This window comes from Hyperoodon ampullatus (assembly GCF_949752795.1).
Source record: "Hyperoodon ampullatus genome assembly, chromosome: 13".
Lineage (NCBI taxonomy): Eukaryota > Metazoa > Chordata > Mammalia > Artiodactyla > Ziphiidae > Hyperoodon > Hyperoodon ampullatus.
This window is the reverse complement of record NC_136926.1, coordinates 74923710-74944577: the sequence shown is the minus strand read 5'-3', so window position 1 is coordinate 74944577 and position 20868 is coordinate 74923710.

Here is a 20868-nt window from a genome sequence, read left to right as displayed (position 1 = left end):
AGCTATCCGCCCCACAGTGTTCACATTAAATATTCAGTAGTTAACTTCTTGTATTCTATTTGTGGCCGAGATGACGAAAGATTATTTGAAATCAGCACAGAATATTTTTTGCATCTGATTTTAAAGCTGTGCTTAAATATAGTGAGAAGAGCACAGCAAAATATGTATAGACAGAATCTTCTAGAGCAATCTCTTTCTGGAATTCCCCAAGACTCATGCCTGAGCAATACAGACATTACCTAATAGGTAGCTTTCTTGACTACATAAGCCAAGATAATTACATCAGCTGTTTCCACCCAGGCAGGATCCTACCTGGACAGGCTCCCTCGCAGACACCTGGTAAGGCTTCATAGGAAAAAGAAAATTTAACTAGCTTGGGCTAAAATATAAAAGTATTTCTTAATCTTTAGAGTTTAAATCATTACTAGTATTTCTAATTAGGTCCCCTAAAGTCCTCATTTCTGTGTCAGGATACTGATAATATTATCTAATAATATAACAGAAGGTATCATGCATTCATTTCCATCCACCCCAAAGACACAGCTTAATTTTACATTGTGCTTAATTGACATCACACCTCCCATGTGATAGAGACCTTTACTTTTTTTTTTTTTTTTTTTTTTTTTGTGGTATGTGGGCCTCTCACTGTTGTGGCCTCTCCCGTTGCGGAGCACAGGCTCCGGACGCACAGGCCCAGCGGCCATGGCTCACGGGCCCAGCCGCTCCGCGGCATGTGGGATCTTCCCAGACCGGGGCACGAACCCGTGTCCCCTGCATCGGCAGGCGGACTCTCAACCACTGCGCCACCAGGGAAGCCCTACTTTTTTATTTATATAGAATACATATATACAGAAAAGAGTTGGAAACATAATTCCCTGATAAAAAAGCTATGTATTTTAACATCTTTTTCTCTGTTATACAAATACACATCACTGAATTGTTTTAACAATTTAGAAACAAAATCTACTTAGTAATGATTTTTAACTGCTTCTGATTCAAGTCATTTAACTTTCTAATGGCCAAGACAACAGCACCCAGATGGGTGTTATCTGGGGAAATAAAGAAAAGATCACCTTGGCTGCACTCCCCCTCCCCATCCTCACCTCCCTTTGGCTTCACGTGGCATCTTCACTCTACCCAGGGTTATCAAAATCCAAAATTGTACATTGAAACACACTGACTTAGTTCTTTCTGGCTGCTGTAACGGGACATCGCAGGCTGGGTGGCTTATAAACAACAGAAATTTATTTCTCACAGTTCTGGAGGCTGGAAGTCAGAGATCAGGGTGCCAGCATGGTGGGGTTCCGGTGAGGACCCTCTTCAGGGTTGCAGATGGCTGTTTTCTCGTTGTATCCTGGAGGGAGAGAGGGAGGGAGAGGGAGAGAGAGAGAAAGAGGAAAAAGAGAGAGGGAGGGAGAGGGAGAGAGAGAGAAAGAAGAGAAAGGGAGAGGGAAAGGCAAGCTCCTGGGGACTCTTCTAAGGGCACTAATCCCATTCATGAGGGCACACTCATGACCTAATCACCTCCCCAAGACCCAACCTGCTGATACCATTACACTGGGGGGCTAGGGTTTCAAATTATGAATTTGGTGGGGGGGGACACAAACATTCAGTCCACAACACACACCCTTCTTGGATGGCAATCTCTACCTCTCAGCCTCACTCCCTTCCACCCACTACATCGCTCTTCAATGTCATCAGGACCTCTAGGCACCTGAGCCCTTTTCTGTTGATCAGCCACGCCCACTCCCTTCCTTACCCGCAAAACATGTGGTGGTTCCTCACCTCCTTTCCTACCAAGCTCTTCAACCCCCTAGTTCCCCTGTCCTTCTGCCATGCTGATCCCCTAAAACCCCAACCTAGATCTAACCAACTCTCCACCTTGTCGTGGCCGTTGTGAACGGCTGGAGGAAATCTCTCCGCCCCCAGATGGAACTTGACATCGAGGCTGCCAATTGTAGGCGCATGTTTTCTGCCTCAGCTGTTCCCCTCATGCTCCAGGGGCTATTTTCAACCTTCTCAGCTTTCTTCAAACCTTCGACCCCAGGATGGCAGATACAGCCAGCTGGGGAGCCCACCAATGTCCTCTTCTTCCAGGACACCCAGGAAAACTACACTCCACAGCCCCTTGCCTCTGGTGTGGTCGTGCTGCTGAGAGTAGTTTCAGGAGGTGGGCGGGGTGACGCTCCTCTCCCCCACCCCCGGGCCTGGCCCAGCCAAACCTCCCGTAAATGTTCCTCCGTCTCTTCCCTCTTCTGCAGAGCAGATGCTAAGGCCTGGGGCAGACTTGGATGTAGCCAGCTAAGAATCAGAGCCTCTGTCCAAAGTGGCCCTGAATGATTTTGCGAAGCACATCCCAGGCACGCACACACACACACCCTCCTACCTGCCCTCTCCACTGTGTCACGTGAGTGTCACGTGAACGAGAAATAAACTTAGGTTAATGAACTTAGGCTAAACACCCTGGAGAGGACACCACGTCCAGCTGCTGGGCTGACCTAATCCCCACCCCACCCTCATACAGCACGGGGCCTTGCCTCCCGTTCTCCCGAAGAAGAAAAATGAAAACGTATTTTGTTCTCTAATAAGTGATGGAGGCCAACGAAAGACAGCCCGAGTAATAGGCTTTAATGTTACCTGTTGTCTTCGGGGCGATGATCTTACAGAATTCATAAGGCCGCCAGCCTCTCAAACTCAGCGTGGAGGGGAGATCTGAGGCCAGGAGGCCTTCACAGGCCCTGGCTCTGAGCTCCGCCTTTCCCGTCAGAATTCTAACCAACTGTAATAGTTTTATACCCGAAAGTCTTTTATTGATCTTCCTTATGTTTCTATAACAAAAATAGGTTTATAGGGCTTCCCTGGTGGCACAGTGGTTGAGAGTCCTCCTGCCGATGCAGGGGACACGGGTTCGTGCCCCGGTCCGGGAAGATGCCACATGCCGCGGAGCGACATGGCCATGGCCGCTCAGCCTGCGTGTCTGGAGCCTGTGCTCCGCAACGGGAGAGGCCACAGCAGTGAGAGGCCCGCGTACAGCAAAAAAAAAAAAAAAAAATAGGTTTATAAATTGAAACTGAAAAATTATTTCCTCTGACCACAAAGGTCTATGTTGAAAAAATTATTTTTTCTGGATTGAATTATCTTTACAATTATTATCAGTAAATAGTTGATCAAAGTACCTAAATATTATATATTTTAAGTAATTAAATAATAAGTAAGGGCTTCCCTGGTGGCGCAGTGGTTGAGAGTCCGCCTGCCGATGCAGGGGACACGGGCTCGTGCCCCGGTCCGGGAAGATCCCACATGCCGCAGAGCGGCTGGGCACTGAGCCTGCGCGTCCGGAGCCTGCGCGTCCGGAGCCTGTGCTCCGCAACGGGAGAGGCCACAACAGTGAGAGGCCCGCGTACCGCAAAAAAAAAAAAAAAAAATAATAATAATAATAATAATAATAAGTAAATATAAAGTAAAGCATAAGATAAAAAAGTATAAAGCAAAATATGGAGTTCCCTGCTGGTCCCGTGGTTAGGGCTCCACGCTTCCACTGCAGGGGACACGGGGTTTGATCCTTGGTCAGGAAACTAAGATCTCACAGGCCAAACAGCCCCGAAAAACAAACAAACAAATGAAAAAAAAATATATATATATATATATATATAAAGCAAAATACAATAAAATGTGCTGGGAATGAAGCTCTTTAGAGAGGAATGGGTCTATTTTGTTTAATGGTTTGGGGGTTTTTCAATTATTAAATGTATCCGTGGATGATGGACTGAAACTAGCTTAACATCAACTTTATTCCTATTTTCACTTTTTTGAAACAATTGAGAAAACTTTTTGCACATACACAGATAGAAAGTATGTGGGTATAAAATGGTACTCAATTATCTGAACAACTTCTCTGTTTTACTGATAAAATAAAATTCTTTTGAAGATATGTCACTAAAAATAAGTTACATTGTTAGTTGTCTACCACTAAAAACAAATCGCTGAAATGACTAAAAGCTAACAGCCAGCTCTGTCCTTCTCTGATTGAAAACTCCCTGATCTGTCAAAGAACCCACCAGCAACTCCCTAGTCACTGGCTTCCTCAGCACCCCGCCCACATTTCCAACTGTCCTTCCCTTTCATAATCAGGGGCATTCACACCCGGGGCAGAACCTCAGTTAGATTCATGATGAATGGGTAAGAGGTGGTTGTAAAAGGCGACCTGAAGGCAAACTCTCAGGCAGATTAAATTTTACGAAGATACACATATGGAAACTGAGCACCAGGAAGTTCATTCCTTAAATCTCTCCGGGTTTGGGTGCCCCTTAGAAAGCCTTTGCACCCTGTCCAAATATATGCAGACCATAGATTGAACGCCATTAACCTAATGAATTGATAGGGTCCCCAGAGGAACCCCCTTTAGGGTCTGCACCCCAAAAGGCAAACGCCACTTTGTAAAGAGAGTCTCTTCCTTTCATAGCGGAGACAGTTCTCTTCAAGTCATTAAAATCTTTGAGTATAATCCAGGCCGATGCCACTGGAGTAAGAAGCAGTAGTTAGGATTTTAGGTGCAGGTATTATGTTTGACTGACTATGGGCTGGTTATTTTTTTTAAAAATAGGTGTGTTCTTATGCCGAGCTTTTTTGGGGCTAGCCCTGCAACAAGTTGCACTATGTGGCTGCCTGTCCTGGGGCAGTTTGGATAACAAGACATCTACTCACCCCTGGAGGCTTTTGGCCCTGCTGAGATGGCCTGGTGGACTTGCTGCTTCTCTCTAATTAGATGAGGCAAGACCCAGTGTTTTCTAGGACAAGAACCTCGGGGGAAACAGCGGCTCCAGTCCCCTTCTCTGCAATGAGTGACCGCTGGCCCCCGAGCATTGTGGTAAGAAATTCCAATCCTTAACTCACTTTTGGACAGGAACATTACTCTCCTTTACTCCCTCTGGGTCTAGGGAGGAAGAGAGGCAGCATTAAAACTTGCTTTGTTATTCATACTGTGACTGTTTTGTATGTAAAGAGAATCTGGAACTAGAAAGTGACTGTTAAGCAAATCAACTCACTAGAGATTCTGACTGGGTTAGGTGGTCCGTGGTTGAACAAAGCTCTTCATAGCACATAATTTCACAGGCTGACTGTCAACTTCTAGAGCATCATTTAATAAATGGTGTTGGGACAACGATTTTGCAGATAAATAAATCCAGATCCCAACACTGCTCCTTAAGCCAAAAGAGATTCCAGATGAACCAAAAGCTTAAACATAAAAAAACAAAAAACTATTTTTTAATATAAATTTATTTATTTATTTTTGGCTGTGTTGGGTCTTCATTGCTGCACACAGGCTTTCTCTAGTTGCAGCGAGCAGGGGGCTAGTCTTCCTTACTGTGCGCAGGCTCCTCATTGCGGTGGCTACTCTTGTTCCGGAGCACGGGCTCTAGGCGTGCAGGCTTCAGTAGTTGTGGTTCACGGGCTTAGCTGCTCTGCAGCATGTGGAATCTTCCTGAACCAGGGCTCGAACCCGTGTCCCCTGCATTGGCAGGCAGATTCTTAACCATTGTACCACCAGGGAAGCCCAGCATAAAACTATTTTGCATAGACTTGAGTGGGGAAAGCATTTCTAAGTAGGGTTACAAAATTCTCATATTTAAAGGAAAAGAGTATTAAATCTGTTGACATAAAAACATGAAATATATCTACATTAAACTGTAACGTTATTCAATAAATTAATAAAGGTAAAGGGCAAACAACAAAAAAGTCCAAATGGCTTACTGACTTTGGTTATTAATTCTAATATTTTTTTCTTTTCCAATATTTATACAGATTATTTAATCTTTTATTGCATTAGCTAGACCCTCCAAAGCAATGTAGAAGTAATAAGTACGTTGACATAGTAAGTATACTTGTCATATTTCTGATTTTAATTCAAATGACTTCTTTTGCACTGTAACTCTTGGTATAATGTTTGCTTTTGTGTTTTGGTAAAACTTACCATACTTAAGTAGCTTTTATTTTTTAATGGATACTGAATTATCTCATGCCTTTTGAATACCTATTAATATGTGGGGTTTTTCTTTTAATTTGTTACTGTAATGAATTTTCATTTATAGATCTTTTTCAATGTTGAACAATTCTTGCATTCCAGGATAAGACTACTCAACCTTGGTATGTTATTCTCTGATACAATACTACGTTTGACTTGTGAATAGTTTGACTGTTCCTGAGTTGGATCCTTTATAATAAGCTGGTAAGTGTAAGTAAAGCATTCTTCTGAGTTCTGTGAGCCATTCTAGCAATTATCAAACCTGAGAAGGGGGTTGAGGGAACCCCCAGTTTATAGCCAGTCAGTACAGGTGTAAGGGCAGCCTTGGGGGTCTGTGCTAACCCAGGTGGGTAGTGTCAGAATTGAACTGAATCCAGAGAACTGGAAAATTGCTCGGTGGCAGGTCAGGGGGGCGGTGGGGGCAGGAGCACCCACACACTTGGTGTCAGAAGTGTCATGCGTTAATGCGGTTCAGAAGCCAGTTATCTCAGACGCCAGTAAGCTGGGGAGAGAGTGGCCCCTCCACTTCCCCCGGGGCGCTTACGCAATACCAGCTGAAGTGGGGAAAGCAAATGAACGGCTCTCTCCCCTGTCTTCCTACTCCATTAGGAAAGCCTGGAGGCAGCGTTTGGTTTTTGTTTTACTCACACCCCAGGCAACTGGCTTCCACTCAGTTGGAAGAAGAAGAATTTCTTCTACCTCTGGAACTAGAAACTTTGCCTTGAATCCAACTCGTTCGGTCAATTTTACACCACCTATTTTTCAAATGAGAGCACTGAGACTTTGACACTTAAACCTAATTTTCCCAAGTTCATACAGCAATGTGGTGTCAGAGCCTAACAGTTGTGCTCTCTGCTCAGTTAAATTCAAGACAGTCTGCTTTAAGAAGGGATCTCTGCTTTCACGGACCACTACTCCATCACCCCCACTCCATATAAGGCCTTCAATTATTCTCCCCACACACATACCTATCCCTAAATTCACCCACATTTGGAAAGGTCTTCTGGTTCAAAATTTCGTTGGGAAGGCTGATGTTCTCAAGTGCTGTTAGAGCAGGGGAGAAGAAAGATAACCTTCCCTTGAGCACGAAGGGAGAACTAGAAGGTTGGCAAGGACAAGGCGTGCTTAGTCTTCTGGATGCGTCCTGACAGACCCGACAAGAACTCTTCGTGAAAAGTCAAAGAAGAGAAGGTCCCATGGTAAGCAACTGTGTCCTCCCCTCCCCCAATCTTATTCACCTACCTCCAGAAATAAGTTTTATTCTGACTCAGCCCCAGAATTTGAGTCACGGACACACCCACACATACTTGGCAAGTCTTGGCCTAGATGTTCTGCCTGCTCAGACCTCTAGCCTTCTCTAACTGCTTGGAGATTAAGCTTGGTCTTTCTCACCAATCACACGGTTCTTTTCTCTGTTAAAACAACAACACTGCAGCTCAGAATAAAATTGCCACACGCTGCTTTGTGTGGCCCGTGGGGCAGGTCTGGAGAACTGGGCAAGATATCCAGGGCGGTGATTGGGACAATGGGTTTGAAGTGTGGGTCTTTCCTAAAGCAGGGGAATTCTGAGGCACCTGTTAGGAAGCGTACCTGGACTTGTGAGTCTCCAAGACTGGTGCTCATTTTCTTGTTTCGGCCTCTTGTGCAACTGTCCTCATTTTTTAAGTTAACCTGTTAGCTTTCTTCACAATGATAGTTTCCACTCTTCCTGAAAAATGTGATGCCAGTGCAGAAAGACATTGGCAGCTTTATGTCCACAGACAGTAATAATACCTTGCTAGGGGCTTCCCTGGTGGCGCAGTGGCTGAGAATCTGCCTGCTAATTCAGGGGACACGGGTTCGAGCCCTGGTCTGGGAGGATCCCATATGCCGCGGAGCAACTAGGCCCGTGAGCCACAACTACTGAGCTTGCGCGTCTGGAGCCTGTGCTCCGCAACAAGAGAGGCCGCGACAGTGAGAGGCCCGCGCACCGCGATGAAGAGTGGCCCCTGCTTGCCACGACTAGAGAGAGCCCTCGCACAGAAATGAAGACCCAACACAGCAAAAATAAATAAATTAATTAATAAACTCCTACCCCCAACATCTAAAAAAAAAAAAAAACTATATAATACCTTGCTAGGAATGGATAACAGTAATAGCAAACACTTATGTAATACCTACTATATGCCAGACACTGTTTTAAGTTCTTCCCATGTATTAAGTCGTTTCATCCACACAGCAACCCTAGAAGGTCAGTCCTGCTATTACCCCTGTTTGCAGATGGGAAAACTGAACCACAGAGAGGTTAAGTACCTTGCCCAGTGTCTCACAGCTAATGAGTGATGGGTTCAAAACCAGACTTTATACTCTTCGCTACCACACAACTCCTGCTTCTCAGATGATGTATTTCTGAACAGAGCTCAATAGTCTCAGGCATCAGTGGAAGGACAAGCAATAGTCTCAAACATCAGTGGAAACCGAAACCATCATTCAGACCACAGGAGCCTCCCATTCTCCAACGGTTGTGACGGATCCCAAATACAAACACAAAAACTGTGAGACAGGCTTTTGGTCAACTACTCATTTCTGAACATCTTCACAGCAGTAAATTGTGAGAAAAAAAAAATGGAGGAAATTAGTGTGCATACAGATTTTGAAAACTTATTGGGAAAAATGGAATTCTGTTTAAGAAATGAAGTTGACTGTTTTCTGAACTGGTTTATAGAGACCCAAACCAACCTAAGTCTCCTATATAAAAGATCTAATATCCTTCATAACAGAAAATAATAATCTGTGCGTTATTATTTTTATGAGGACAGTTCTCTGAATCTCTGTTTAATTATAAATGCAAACATAGAACAACAACCAAAAAAACTACACAAATTTCAAACCATGAGACATTTACCTAAAAAAAAAGTAGGAAGATTGTTTTTCCCTCCCTGACTCTCTGATCTAGTGTCCCTAACTTCCAGGAAAAAGGAGATAGCTAAACCTTCTATTAAATAGGTACTAATTTTGAATATGATTTTTTTCTTTTCAATTTTTTCACTGTGGTATGTACCATATATATCTAAGAGTGTTTAAAACAATTTAAAGAATAATTATAAGTGAACACTTGTGAAACCACAACTCGTGACTAGATTCTGGGCCAGGGAATATAGCTGGAAAGGTACACATCACTTCCACCACGGACAGACCTGACCACAGAGAGGTCCCAGGGAGGGTTCTCCAATCTCTCTCCCCTCATCTGTTCTCAGGATTATGCTAAAGTGACTGTATTCGTTTGCTCAGGCTGCCTTAACAAATACCACAGACGGGATGGCAGAATTTTTTTTCTCACAATTCTGGAAACTAGAAGCCCTAGATCAAGGGGTCGGTATGTTTGCTTTCTCCCAAGGCCCCTCACCTTGGTTTGTGTGGCTTCTCGCTGTGTCCTCTCGTGGTCTTTTGTCTGTGCATGTGCATCCTTAGTGTCTCTTTATGTGTCCAAATTCCCTGTCCTTATATGGACACCAGTCAGATTGGATTAGGAGTCACCCTGAGAGCCTCCTTTCAACTTAATCACCTTTTTAAAGGTCCTAGCTCCAATACAGTCACATTTTGAGGTACTAGAGGTTAAGGTTTCAACATATGAATGGGGGGGGAACAATTCAGCTCATAACAGTGACCTTGAAGCCAAAAGATGGCAAAGCTTCAAGATGGAAGGATCCTGGGTCCCTGAACCACCTCTTGGAAGAGAGAAGACTAGAGGACCTCTCAACCAGGAACATCAGCATTAAACTTTATGTGACCAACAAACGAAATTTTCATTTTGCTAACTCAGACTTTGGGATTGTTTATAACAGTGAGCTTACACTGAATAATACTCAAGTGAAAGAAAACTCATCCATCCCCTACTGAGTTTATCTCATGAAATCTGGTATTAATATACTAGCTTCAGGTGATGACAAAAGAGTGCAAACAAAGAGAACTGATTCTCAAGTTGTATCCTCCCAAATTGATTTGGTGAAATTGACCATGCACATTAGGTTCTATAATGAATTAAAACATTAATTAACACTAAATCATATGAATAATTCATACCAAATTTTCTTTAAGTGCAACAAATAGTTCTGGTCTTTATGTGTGCCTGAAAGCATCACAGAATTAACACTTCTGAATTAGTTAATCTGCAGGTGTTTGGGAAATTGATCAAGCCTCACATTCTGATGGTTTTAGGATCTCTCCTAGGTCTGTTGAAGTGACAACTGGAAACAGAGGGCCTGCCAACACCCAATATTCTTCTGTTCAGAGGCAGTAAATTAGAATTTTAAGAGAAGAACAAAAGAAACTATAAAGGCACCCCCCTGACAGCTTAAATGTCCTCTGCTGCTGAAAGGAGGATTTCCCACAGTGAGCTGTAAGAAGATCCTGAGCACTGATTTGGGATACAGGCAAGTGATGCTTATGGACAGTCTCCCTGAACGAAAGGATACCTAAGGCATGTAGGAGATGAAGGATGCTCATGAAGAAAGCCGGGAGTCTGGAGGTCCCACAGAAGCTCCCTCACAGCTCCCTGGTGCTGGAGACAGACAGTGGGACTAGAGCTGACCCTGCTACTGTCCACATCTGCTCCCTGGTACCCAGCCTCACTGATCTCTCCCCTCTTCAGGTCTTCTCTGTCTCGGGGAACTTTATTTCATCTTCAGTGGTGGGAGAACTGGCTCTGCTTAACCATCTCTTCCTCCAAATCTTCTTTATCTTACACCTAGTTGTTGGCTTTTGGAACCAAAATCACGAGTGTTTTCCTGTTTCTCTGGTTCTGTTAAGACAGTTCTGCCTGGACGCAACAGAGCTTGGTTTCTGTCTGCCCGCCAGAAGGAAGCTCATGAAGTACCCCACCAAAAACCCAGTCAATATATCACAGCATCTCCCTGCCATGCTATCAAAATAAAGAGCTGGAAAAATGTCGCCCTCATTTATATTCGGTTGGGGAAGAAAACAGTGAAAGAAAGCTGCAACTTATCTAAGGAAACATTTACAGGCAAAGACAACCTGTCCTCCTGTAGGAACTCTCAGCAAGAAATCCTACAGGAGGATGGGGTCACACTGGACTTGACAGAGAAACTGCCTGCCATCAGGTAAAATGAAACACTCCTCAGAGACAGCATGAAGTTTACAGGTTACCAAGCACTGGTGTCTTCTTGCAAAAGAAGCGTAGCCCTGTTTGGTGGCATTCCATAGGTGCATGTCATCTAGGGTGTTCAAGTCTGAGCTACAAGCGTGGAAAAAGTGCTTCCTGTTTAGACGACAAGGCAATATTTAGCAAGGTTTAGAAATACTACATTTGACATAGAATTAAACATTTGCCAGTCTGGGATGGCTTTTTCCCTTCTGTTTCACAGCAGGTTGAACAAGATAAAAGTCAGCCTTATAGAATGTTTAAAGCATTAAAAAGTTGAAATGATATACAAGTGGTCAGACCTCAAGACCAGAACATTCGACAAGGCTCTTATCATTGTGAGACTTTCTGCATTTTAGAGTATCAGGAAGTGACAGGTGACTATCAGTATTTTGGCCACAGCTGAGAGTATTATTTAGGGTGGGTGGAATCCTCAATTTTTTTCACCCTTTCTTTGAAGATGGAAGGCTCTGAAAAAGACCAGAGGATCTTCCTCAGATTCAGAAATAGCCAAGGATCAGCATAGACATACACAAAACAGCACTAAGAGCTGCTTCCTGATGCTGGGCTTAGTCCAGGGAATCTGAGCAAGAGATGGTAAATGTTGCTGAGATGGATTTTGGTGGTTTGGTTGGTTGGGTAGGAGGGCATTTGATCTGGTTTATTGCTTCATACAGTGCATAGAATAGGTGGCAAATCACAGGACAGTTAGCCAAGATCATGAATCTTTGATGGGAGTTAAGGAATTACTCATCCCCCATCCCTCCCCCTCCACCCTGACATTTTCTCCATGTGGGAACTAGCATCAGGAGAGTGAGTGACTTTGCAAGTTCTCCCAGCAAGTTCATTGCAACACTTGGACAAGAACCTGGTTCTCCTATCTCTGAGCCTAAGGTTCTCCCCACTTCAAACTCATTGCCTCTGTGATGGTCGTGGGCTTTATCATAAAAGTCACCAACCGGCCATGAGCCAAGACATCTTCCTTCACCACAAGCATGCCTTCTGCATGATGGCCCGGCTATCGATATAGCTTGCACAATGCAAACTCATGTGAAGGGCAATACCACAACTGTGCGAAGTTCTGAGACAGGAAGCTGGATGCACCACGCATAGTAGGTGCTGAATAAGTAGTTTATTAATGAATAAATCAATACTTGAATAAGGTATGGTGTGTTGTCAGGGCATTAGACACACAAGGAGCAGCCCTTGATGTATTATGTATTTCTTAGGTCTAATATACGTCAAATACTTGGCTGACAACACTAAACTTAGTAAGGATGCTAAACATAGACCCCAAATTCGGCTCACTCTCGTGTTCAAACACTGTAAGTCAAGCATCAAAATTCAATATTGTAGGGCTTCCCTGGTGGCACAGTGGTTGAGAGTCTGCCTGCCGATGCAGGGGACACGGGTTCGTGCCCCGGTCCGGGAAGATCCCACATGCCGCGGAGAGGCTGGGCCCGTGAGCCATGGCCGCTGGGCCTGTGCGTCCGGAGCCTGTGCTCCACAGCGGGAGAGGCCACAGCGGTGAGAGGCCCGCGTACCGCAAAAAAAATAAATAAATAAATAAATAAAATCAACAAATCTATATCAGGTGGTGAAGACGGATAAAGCAGGGCTGGGGGCTGGCGAATGATGGCGCAGGTTTTAAAAGGACTCTCACAGAAGGCTTCTCTGATAAGATGCTATTCAAGCTGGGTCTAAAGGGACAAGCGAGGGACAAAGTGGGGGACTCTTTAGGGGACCCTGACAGTGATCCAGATGAGGGATGACAGTGGCCCTGACTGCAGGAGAACAGAGAAGGGTCATCCTCAGAAGGTACAGCTGACAGAATTGCCAATGGAGCGACAGAATGTGAGATGGAACAGAACAGGAAGGTGCCCTGGTGGTGTCAAGACACCTGAGTTTGGCCTGCGTGCACTTTGCTTCAGAACTAGCCAGCTAAAACCCAGGTATCTTGTGAAAGGTGAATGCAGCTGCGCTTTTCTGAGCACCTGTTACTTTTCAACACACCATCCTCAGCTTTCCCTTGTCTAGATTCACAACAGTCCCGTTATCTCCATTTTAGAGAAATTATACTTACAAGGTGCTTAATGCAGGAGCTGGCACACATCAAGCAATGGGAAAGGGTAAACTGTTACTAAAGCAGGGACCTAGAGGCAGTATTTAATCCCTCCCCGTCCCCCAGACAACAGTACAGTTCCTATCAAACCTGTTGTAAGACCCTGTCGCTTAAAATAAAGCAACCGGGGAGGTCTCTGGTGCTCAGCTACACTCAGCCCCACCCTGGAAGGCCCCGCAGTGTGACTGAAGAACGCGGTCTGAGTCATCCCAGCTGCCGGCAGGGCAATTTTAAGTCCCACAGGGCCCTGTGCCTGACGAGATCCACAACACCCCACACCCAGCTTTCCTGCCTGCGGAGAGATAAATGACAAAGGGGAAAACCGCGTGTGTTTCTGGGTGTCTGGACAATCAACTAGGGGACAGGGTCTTATCTGAGCCTCTATCCAGCTTTGATTTACGTATCGATGGCAAAGAGAACCCTGGCTTCTACAATACCAGCCTGCAGAGAAAAGCAGAGAAGTGTGGCTCATTAGATTTGTGTGGGTAGCTAATTAAACAATGAAAGCGATTTTCATATCTGACATAAGAAGCTGAAATCCTTTTCAATTCTGTTAACTTACCTGTTTGTTTGTTCCCCTTCACTAGCTCCTTTAAAAAAAAAAAAAAAAAGACACTTCCTGATAATTACCCTGCTGAGTCACCCAACAGCTGTGGCCCATTTTCAGGATAGGTCTTTGAACAGGTTTACGTTCGAGGCCCCATCCTCATCACCTTCCTAGTTGTGGGGATGGTTGCTTGGACTCCCCCTCTCTCACTGCAGCCCCTTGGAAGCTATCCAGTATCCTCCTCTTTTGTGCTCATTCTTCCTGCGTGCATAATGGTATAGGGAGAGGTGGAGAGAAGCCTCAGGAGCCAGTCCGCCTCTCTCCCCTCATACCCTGTGCAGTGGCAGAATCCACCAGAGGCTTACAGGAAATTCTTGAAATATACACCAGAAGAATCTCAAATCATAATACTCATGGGGCTCAACAGACTCTAGTTCATCATGCATTTATTCTTGTTGTTTCCTGTGAGAGAAATAAGCTAGTTAACTTCTCGTTCTTTAAGATTCATTGTGGTGGTTGACAGACTTTAAAAATGGATCTCAAGGGCTTCCCTGGTGGCGCAGTGGTTGAGAGTCCACCTGCCAGTGCAGGGGACGCAGGTTTGTGCCCCGGTCCGGGAGGATCCCACATGCCGCGGAGCGGCTGGGCCCATGAGCCATGGCCGCTGAGCCTGTGCGTCCGGAGCCTGTGCTCCGCAACGGGAGAGGCCACAACAGTGAGAGGCCCATGTACCGCAAAAAAAGAAAAAAAAAGGATCTCAAAAATACCCAGTTCCTGGTATTTATGCCCTAGTAATCCCTTCCCCTTGCATGTGGGTTGAACCTAGGAACTTGTTTCTAATATCACAAAAGTGATGGGGTGTCTCTTCCATGATTAGGTTATAAAGACTGTGACTTCTGCCTTGTTCTCTCTCTCTGTCTCTCTCATTCTTCTCCAGTACTTGCTCTGATAAAGTAAGCTGGAGAGGCTCATGTGGCAAGACATTGAGGGTGGCCTCTAGCCAACCACCAGTTAGAAACTGATGTTGTCAGCTCAACAACCAGATGAGAGAACTTGGAAGTAAATCCTTCCCCACTTGAGCCTTCAGATGAGACCATGACTGTAGTCAACACCTTGACTGAAGGCTTGTGAGAGACCCTGAAACAGAAGATTCAGCTACTTCGTGCCTAGACTCCTAACCACATGTACTCTGGGATAATAAATGTGTATTGTTTAAAGCTACTAAATTTGGGGTTAATTTGTTACAGAGAAATATATAACTTATACACTCATCTCAGGCAACCTCTATTCCATGAAGACTTCAATACCTCCTGCCAAACACACACACACACACACACACACACACTTTGTGAGTCTCAGAGCTCCCTCAGCACTTTATGCTCACCCCTTAGCACGATACTTAAAAATATTAATTGTAATCTTCTGTTTTTGTCTTGGTCTCCCCGCTAGAGAGACATGTGTTCTTTATATCTGTAGTATCAAACGTAGTTTTTGGCACATATGATCAAAATTATTTTATGGATGAATGAATAAATGAATGAATGAATGAGTGAATGAATGCCATTTTGCTAAGTGATGCAGGGGATTGAAAAATAAATTAGATCTCTGTTCCACCTGTAGGAGCTTATAATCAAGTTGGAGAAGCAGACATAAAATTAACATAAATGTGAATGAAATCAGTGTTGTGTCATGATAAGAAAAATGTGCTATGGAAACATAAAAGATAGGCTGTCCTTTCTGATTGGGGAATCTGAAAATACTTCCTGAGGAAATGACTTTTGACATTGGCCTTGAAGGATAACAGAGCTTTGAGCAGCAAAGATGAGAAGGAAAGGAATCCAAAATTAATGAAAACTACAAACAAATCCTAGAAAGTCAAGAAATCAATCTAGCCAGAGGACAGAGTCAGGCTAGTGCCCATGCGGAGAAGCCAGATGGAGATGAAAATTGGAAGTCAATCAGCTTAAAGGGGCACGTGAGGTCATTACTCTTAGAGAACATGTTGAAAGCAGAACCTTGGAAAACTGACATTTAAAAACCAAGAGGAAAGAGGAACTTGCTAAAAGTTTAGAGGACTTTACATAAGTTTGAAGGAAGAGGTGAGGCTCAGAGGTTGGACATCATGCAACATAAAAAGAGGCCTTGGGATGTGGCAGCTGGGTTGCTAGTGACCTTTAAGAAAACAGTATCTATGAAAAAGTGGAGATGGAAGACAGATTACAAAATGATAAAAATAGAGTATGTCTGAGGAAACCAACCAAAGAAGAGTAGCCTTTGGAGAAGCATCCCAGTGATAACTCTGGTGATTTTGATAGTGAAAAAACTCATCTAACAAAAAACATCTTTATTTGAAATAAAAAATACCTGACCCTATCAATTTGTCTATACCTCTACCAGTAATATGCCAACATAATTACTATCAATTTATAATGTTTTGCTTTTTGGTAGTTCAAGTACTCACTTTTTATTCCAAACAGCAGTTCATTGGGATATTATTTTGCCTACTTTGGGGGCTTTGCTCTTCCATGTACATTATGATTAAAATTGCAGTGGATCTATAAAAACATTGCAAAAGAATTAAAATTAAATTCATCATTTAATTAGATTTTCTTTTGAACGGTTTTCAAAAGTTTTTAAACTCCATCACAATCTTGCATTCTTTCTGGATTCTTTTCTTTACTTTTTTTGCCTTATAAATTATCCCTATTTTTAAATTGTGTTAAAAGTATATTTCTGGTGTACAAAATAGACTTATGCACTTTAATGCTATATCCAGCCAATTGCTTTAGTCTCATTCATTTTAATAGTTTACATTTAGATTGTCTTGTATTTTCTATGGTGACAATCATGTTACCTGCAAATAAATGACAATTTTCTTCCTTTATAACTCTTTTATTTTTTCTGATTTTACTGCGGCGACTGGAACTCAAATAGAACCTTGAATACAAGCTTTGAAAAAAAAAACAAAACTGACCCTACCCGACATTTTTCTTTTCTCTAGTGAACAACTTCACAGCTTATAACTGTTAATTCTGGACCATTTGTAAATGGTTCATCTGGTTTTGCTCATCTGTGTCCTCAACTAAACTGTAAAATCCCTAAGTCAGGGAGGTTGCTTTCTGCATCTCTTCACTCAGTATGTACTTAATAATTCCAGTAAAACCATGATAACATTCACTTTTCGTAAACTCTTTGTAATCCCGCAGAGTATTTTTTTCAGCAATGATTTATTGGGAGCTTACTAACTGCCAGGCCCTGGGCTGAGAGCTTTGCATTCAGGATCTCTTTTAATCCCCTTATGAACTTTTTGATTCCACAGGGCTGGGAGTTATGACTACCACTTTCTTACAAATGAGCCAAAAGTAGGAAAAAGAAGTGGGATATAGATTACTTAGATGGAGAGCCTCAGAGTTAAATCGACTAAAGATACACTTGTAAGCACATTACAACCACACAAGGGTGACCAACTGTCCTGGGCTCGCCCAGAACTGAGGCCATTTCCAGGACATGAGACTTGCAGTTTTAAAACCAGGCACACCAGGACCAGAGAACTTTCCATAGTCTTCAGGGATGAAACAATAAAATGTTGCAATGATAAAAGGGGCCAGGAGCTGTGTCCCTTCAGGAATATTTATTATGAAGAGAATTCCAATGTAACTGTAATATGATTTGGGTTGAAAATTATAGTGGAGTATGTTTCCAAACAGGTAGAAATACGCAGTTTTTCATTTCACCAGCTTATTCTTGGAAAAGTGTGGTTGACAAGTAAGCCACACCTAGAGCATATTACCACCATTTTCCCTCCTTTATGTTAATTAAAATCTGGAGGAAAAGCCCAGATTTATCATCCTGGCTGGTACTTTCCCAGGGCCCCAAGGAGTCATCTGTGAAGTATTAGCCTGACTTCCACATTTTGAAAGTTAAATAAAAGTTTTAGTCTTGATTTGCTTAATTCTCACCAATCTGTCCTTTTTGATGTGACACCAGTACAAACTTCAAAAGGAGGAAAGGAGACTTTTTCTCACTTTAGCTACAGGTGCTGTATTGTGTTGCACATCTCTTTGTTTCAAGTTGTGATGTTTTTCCTCCTCTTCTCTCGGATGAACTGATTAATGTGTATGCTGCCTGAAGACAGAGGATCTGGGAATCTCTTAATAAAAAGTAACCTTCATAAAACCAGAGGATTTCATAATCCACACAACCACTCATTGCTCCCTGCCTCTCCACCACTAGTCCGAATGAATCATCCAGAACCCAGACTGGTTAATTTTGATGTTCTCCATTGTTTGCTTTTTAATAATGGTGGCACCAATTTCTTCTTCCTTCCTAATTACTGCTTAGCTTTGCTGAAATCAAGCAGATACTGCAGGCAGCCGACAAAACACACGAATTGCTGTTTTGACTGGATTCTTTGAATCGTTTTCTTTCCCATTACAAATAGCTCCTGCAGGTCTGTCTCAGTAGGTGCTTGTTTGGGCATTAGCTGGTAAAAAGCGAGCCAGTGGGGAGTGTATCTTTCAGAATTAATTCCACACTTGTCCAACACAAAATCCCTCCCGGGATGCGATGCGGCATCACCTTCCCTGCTGGCTCACCCAGGTTTCTTGGAATAATGTGAGCCAGCTTCCTGAGGTTGCATATGCATCGATGGAGGTTGGGGAGCAATCGGCAGCAGTGCTGAGCTAAAGGAATTCCAACTGGCGAGGCACTTATCAGTATTTTTCATTTATCAGCTGGTTTAATAATCAACCTTCAACCCTCAAACAACTCAGGGGTAGAAAACCTGGCTGAGGGCACTGGGCTGGAAAACAACTAGCTTTGCTCTGAAATGAGGACCCTCCCCTAACCCATCCTGCTGGCAAGAGAGGAGAGCTCTGAGGTCAGAAAGGCACAAGTTCAAATCCTGTGTCTTCCACTCATTTGCCAGTTAACTTTGGGGAAATTGCTGATTCGCTGAGGCAGTTCCCTTCACTGTAGAATAGGAAGGATTATCGTATTTTCCAATAGAAAGATTGTAAGCACTAAGTGAAATAATAAGACTATTGTTTCTAAAACGTCAGGCCCATCATGGGTGATCAGTAAATGGTATTTATCTTGAGGAAGTTTTGTTCACAGAAGGACAGACTCAGAGTAGCCCTATGGAAACCCCACGGGTGGATGCCACTCAAGTTCCCTAAAGGCAGGGCTTGACCTCTGTCCTCCAAATGAGCAAATTTTCAGTTTCATCTCAGAGGAGAGCCCGCACTTCAGAACCTCACAGTTGAAAAGAGCCTTATCCAAATCTAGTCCAAACTAACTCTTGAGGTGATATTGTGTAAATCAGGACCAGAATTTTTATATGAATACGTGAAGGGGCTTCAGGAGATTCAATAGTATTGATGAAACCTAATACATACGAGGGGACAATAAATGTTCCGCCATTGCTGAGAGGTTACAAATTAAAAGCAGATGGTCCCATCAAGGGAAAAACTGCCACTTCCTCTCTGGCTCCACCACTGCCCTACTGCCTTCCTTCAGAAGGTTTCATTTTAGTCTAATAATCTTAATTGGGCAAGATCTTCCATAGCTTGGTAAAGAAGCTAATATTTAACCCTCCATTTTGAAGCTAAAGTTAAGGACATTCACAGAGCGTGACTGAGCCAGACGTCAGGCACTTTCTTACCTCATTTGATTCTCAAGATGGTTTGAAATAGGTGCATTTTACACCATTTTATAAGAAAATAGAAATCAAGTAATTTATCCAGAGTTCCCCCAAGAGTAAGTGGTAAAATAACTGACGGATTTGAAAGTCAGGAGCCAATGACAATTGCGGGCGGAGGAACTTTGTGGTTTTGATAATAGCTGGATGAAGATGTGAAGCTGGAAATGAACAAATCTCAGAAGCTCCGTCAGAGACCGTTAGTGAGAGAGCATGACACAAAGGAGAGAAGACTTTTTCTAAAACACTAGAAATATCAAGGGGTTATTTTGTTTATTCTATTTTCAACCCAAACCCAAGCCCAGGCTCCATGCACTGCGCAGTTTGTAATCACAGAGTAGAGAGGACTGCAGGAAGCAGTCTGGGACCTGGACTTCTAAGTAAAGGAACCCCAAATCCCGACCTATAACTCTCATCAATTTTCTGACTTTTCTGGTGTTCTAAAAAGTAGCCAATTTGGGCTTCCCTGGTGACGCAGTGGTTGAGTGTCCGCCTGCCGATACAGGGGATATGGGTTCGTGCCCCGGTCTGGGAAGATCCCACATGCCGTGGAGCAGCTGGGCCCGTGAGCCATGGCCGCTGAGCCTGCGCGTCCGGAGCCTGTGCTCCGCAACGGGAGAGGCCACAACAGTGAGAGGCCCGCGTACAGCCAAAAAAAAAAAAAAAAAAAGTAGCCAATTTGGAAGAAGACAGTAAGTGGGTGTGACCGTCTGACTCTGAATGTGTTAAAGCAATTTCTGAAAGCCCTTAAAAAGAGAAGGTCCAGTTAGTGCCTGGATTGATTGACAAAGGTTTTGCTCTTGAACCATGACCTGTTCCATAAGAACACTCAGGTGATTACACAGCCAGGTGTGTTCTGTCAGGTGACCCCCAACTATGTTCAGCCTCGTATAAGAAGCAGCCCTGACAGAGTGACACCACTATCAGGGCAGCCAGAGCGCATGGGGGATTCTCATTTCCCAGAAGATACAAGTCCAAGAAGTTCCTGCACAGCTTCCTGCAGAGCTTAGAATCAATGTTGGGGAGAAGGATCTGGATGGTAGTTGGTTTTTTGTTTTTGTTTTTCTGGGGTTTTGGCTTTTTACATCCACTCTTTTACTTCTTTTAGCAAATCCTTCAGTTCTCTCTTAATACTGTCTGAAATGAGGGGGGCGGGTAGGGCTAGGAGTGTGATGGGGGACCTTCTTCAGAGCCCTTTGTCACCCCATTATCTGCTTCACACCACGAGGAACTCTGCAGATCTGGGTCTCTTGATTTCAGAGGAATAACTGGCTTAGACAGGCTATCTCACTCAGGGTCACACAGCTCAGCAATGGTTTTGCCTTGAGAGTCTGGCTCC